The sequence below is a fragment of the Orycteropus afer genome, unplaced genomic scaffold (genome assembly GCF_000298275.1).
Source record: "Orycteropus afer afer isolate SDZICR_OR568_19922 unplaced genomic scaffold, OryAfe1.0 scaffold00059, whole genome shotgun sequence".
In the NCBI taxonomy this organism is placed as follows: domain Eukaryota; kingdom Metazoa; phylum Chordata; class Mammalia; order Tubulidentata; family Orycteropodidae; genus Orycteropus; species Orycteropus afer.
Window position 1 is genome coordinate 4362962 of NW_006921646.1, and position 4330 is coordinate 4367291.

General features: G+C 36.7%; 1 protein-coding gene and 1 pseudogene across 1 annotated transcript in view; one reads left to right on the top strand and one right to left on the bottom strand.

Annotated features, from left to right (window-relative positions):
- SRPK1 (SRSF protein kinase 1) overlaps positions 1–4330 on the bottom strand; it is a 94812-nt gene that overhangs the window by 75063 nt on the left and 15419 nt on the right. The window lies entirely within an intron of this gene.
- LOC122149901 lies at positions 906–1006 on the top strand (annotated as a pseudogene).

Below are 4330 nucleotides of genomic sequence, written 5' to 3' on the forward strand. Positions count from 1 at the left end.
GGAGAAGGAAGGGCTGCTTATGCACAGGTAGATAGCTCAGGGTGCAGAAGAGTATGAAGGGATGGACACTGGGAGGAGGTAACTACGGGGAGGAAGTGGGAGGGGAGCTGCTGCATTGTATATTTTGGTCAATGACATGAGACAAAGTATATGTGAACTGCTGTATGAAAAGTGAATTTACTCTGTAAATCTTCACCCAAATCTTAATAAAAATAAATAAATAAATAAAGATTATAGTCTAGAAAACTCTATGAGGCAGTTCTACTGTCATGTAGGGTTGCTATGAATTGAAATTGACTCAATGGCCCCTAACAACAAAGCAGTTTTTTTAAAAAATACAATGGATTGAACCATAAATGTTTAAATTTATGAGTTTATAATCAAATAAATCTTTATTGGTTATTTTGGAGGATGCCAGAAATCTAACTTATTATTTCGAAGACTGGTAAATAATTATTAAGCATATTGCCTCTCCTATATGTAAACTGTCACTTTGAATAATCAAAGAGATGAAGTGAAGTTTCTCTTTTAAAGTATTATAATTAACAAAGAATAATAGAACACTATCATTACAACCCTTCACAAATTAGTGAATCCAGGTAATGATCAATAGCCACTAAGTGCCTAAGACATCTGACTGCTAACCAGAAGGCTGGTAATTCAAACCTATCAGCCACTCCTTGGAAGGAAGATTGGGTAATCTACTTCTGTAGTGAGATCGCCTCGGAAACCCAAGGAGGGGTCACTATGAGTCAGATCCGACTCAACGGCAGTGAGTTTAGTTTTTTTGGTATGCAGTAGGCATATACAGTACTGCCTAGTAGTCTAAACCAAAAAACCCAAACCCACTGCCACTAAGTTGATTCTGACTCATAGTGACCCCAACTGGGTTTCTGAGGTGGTAAATCTTTACAGAAGAAGATTGCTCCATCTTCCTTCCACGGAGAGATTAGCATGGCCCCTGCACACGGATGACACACAAACTGGTGAAGCATTCCGTATTTTTAGGTGCAAACTGGTAGCCACGGAGTGGCCGGTGGGTTTGAACTGCCACCGCTCTGGTTAGCAGTCAAATATCCTAGGTAAAAACAAATCTGCAAGGAGGAAAAATAACATGGAGAGAACCTACCAGTTAAGAGACTAAGACTTTTCAAACAATGGGAATGTAAGACCTTATGGATCTTGATTTAAACAAACTTAAAATTACAAGAGAAATTTGAATGCTGATTATTAAGGACCTGTTAATATTTTTTAGGTGTCATAATCATACTAGAGTTATGACTTTAAAAACTGATAGTCCGTATCATATATCTCAGATTTGCTTTAAAATAACAAAATGTAGGAGAGTGTAAAGAAAAGATACAGGTGAAACAATACTGATCTTAAGTTGAAAATGGCTGAAGTTGAGAGATGGGCATATGAGAAAGCTTATTTTACTGTTTTCTCTACTTTTACATATACAGGCAGTCCCTGGGTTATGAATGTCCGACTTAACTCTGTAGTTACAAAGCAACTATGTAAAGCCTATTACATTAAAAATTCAAGGTATATACAATTGTTATGATAACAAATGGACGTTACTTTGTGATGCGCATCACATAATTATTATTACTGTATTATTATGTTAAAGATGTTTAGTGTCTCTGGACGTGGTTCTTTAATGTTTTTTATGCATAGAAAGGTTCACTATATACTGTATACTGAGACAAACATTTGACTAACTGATGTTAGATATAAATCAGACCTAACTGTTCTGACTTACAAATTCGACTTAAAGACAGACTTAGTAACAGAACTCATTTGTAATCTGGGGACTGTCTGTATTTGAAATTTTCCATAATAAATTAACTTTTAAAAAGACAGTAGGCCACAAATCCTATACATCATCGGAATTACTGCATTTCACTAATCCTAATACCATTACGTCCCACACCATTTCACATTTTTGAAGAAAGGATAAACCTCACAGTCAATGATAGGTCAGTTTGATAGTAGCTCTGGTAGCATAGTGCCTAAGGCACCTGACCGTTAACTAGAAGGCTGGCAGTTCAAACCCACTACCCACTCCTCCGAAGGAAAGTTGGGCAATCTACTTCCGCAGTGATACTGCCCTGGAAACCCAAGGAGGGGGTCATTATGAGTCGGGTCTGACTCGACGGCACATAAAATAGCATATTTTAGAAGTGGTAACACATTTAAATCCAATGAAAAAACTAAAATAATAAAAATGAACTTAGTCCTCAAACAACATTAGTGGTAGAAAGGACCTGGGAAGAAAAGGGTAAAATTCTCCCTAAATGGTGAGGGGGGAGTAGGAAGGAAAGGAATAGACTACGACTAGGAACCCCTGCAGTTATCCCACAAAAATATAATAAAGATTTCTTCTAGATGGCAGGCTTACCTTCATTTTTAATAACGGAATTCCTAAGCATTCACAGTCATTCATTTTAGCAATTCAACACATTACCAGTTCCCTGTAATCTAAAGGAACATGCTAATTTGGCAATCCTCTGAGCCTCACTTTAGTAAAGACACTAAAGTAAACTAAATTAATAAGTTACAAATTTACTGTTAGTAAATTTACTAACATATAAACTTGGTGAACTGGAAGGAAATAATCACCAATATGAGTAATGATTTATGCAAAAAGTATCCTTCATCTTCGCTGTGAATTGTGAAAAAAATGGAAACAGTCCACAGTGGAACATATAAAAAGATAGGGAACATTTAATGTTGTAGGAAATGATCATGATACACCTACTCCTTATCAACTATCTTTTTATCTGACTTTTCACATTTACAACCATAGCAAAAAAACTACTGTCTGACTATTTTGCACATTAATGATGTACACGTAGCAATGACAAATGCCAAGGTGTGAAGTGAGAGTAATTCTGGCAGTGATGGTTAAGGTCATATGTCAACAGCTGGGCCATGATTCTCAGTAGTTTGGATGTTATGTAATGATGCAGTTTGGCAGATATGTAATGATGCAGTCATCCTCCATTTTTGCATAATGCCAATTTTTACATAATGACTTGGTTTTTGGAACCTAACCATGCCAGTAAGTGAGGAACAGGTAAAACATTAAGTGGGGAAAAACATGTCCAATAATTTCATTTTTGTCTTAACAGGTATACAATGTTTACTAATAAACCAAACCCACCAGCCACTGCTCAAAAGGAAGACTGGGCTATGAGTCAGAATTGACTCAATGGCTGTGGGTTTGGTTTTTTGGTTTTAATAAACAAAAAAAACCCCACCAAACTCGCTGCTATCAAATCAATTCTCATTCAGTGACCCCCATTGGGTTTCCGAGGCAGTAAATCTTTACAGAAGTAGAATGCCCCATCTTCCTTCTGCAGAGCAGCTAGTGGGTTTGAACCTCCATCCTTCTGGTAGCAGTCAAATGCCTTAGGTACTATGCCACCAGAGCTCCTTTTAGTTCTAGTGGCATAATACCTAAGGCATTTAACTGCTAACCAGACGGATGGCTGTTCAATCCCACCAGCCACTTCTCAGAAGGAAGACGGGGCAATCTATTTCTGTAGAGATACCGCCTCGGAACCCAAGGAGGGGTCACTATGAGTCGAATCCAACTCAACGGCAGTGAGTTTGGTTTGGTTTTGGTCTTAACAGGAACTAAAATAAATTATAGTATATCCATTTAAGGGAATGCTAAATGAGATTACTCCATGTAGCCTGATATGGAACCATTTCTAAGACTTAGTGAAAAAGGATACACCTTACAAATAAGACTAAGTAGAATTGATTAATAATTAATAAGATAAATAAGACTAAATAGAATTGATTAAGAGCCAATTTCCATGGTACATTGTTAAGTGTAAAGTCATTCGATGTCATTTAATTTTTAAAAATTCTTTCAAATTGACATATTCTACTCCCTTCTGCATAAAAATATTGAAAATTTTATTTTCCCTTCTAAATCTGTTTTTATTTTTGGAAAATTAAGAAGTAAAACCATCAACTCCCCTCTGACTCCACAAGTCAGTGAGTGCTAGAATAAGCCAAAGCACTTCCCCAGAACAACTAAATAATTTTACTACCAAATTTATACTAAATGCATAAAACTCCTTAAAACTGCAAACAAAGGGAGAATTACTGTCCAAACTAATTTACTGAGCTAAGTAATAAAATCAGGTCTGAAATTACATTCCACAGAAACAATTTCAAAAAGTAGGTTTAAATTGCGTTAAACTATAAAAGCCTAAGGAGCTCTGGTAGCATAGTGCCAAGGCACTTGACTGCTAACCAGGAGGCTGGCTGTTCAAACCCACCAGCCACTCCTCGGAAGGAAGGTTGGGCAATC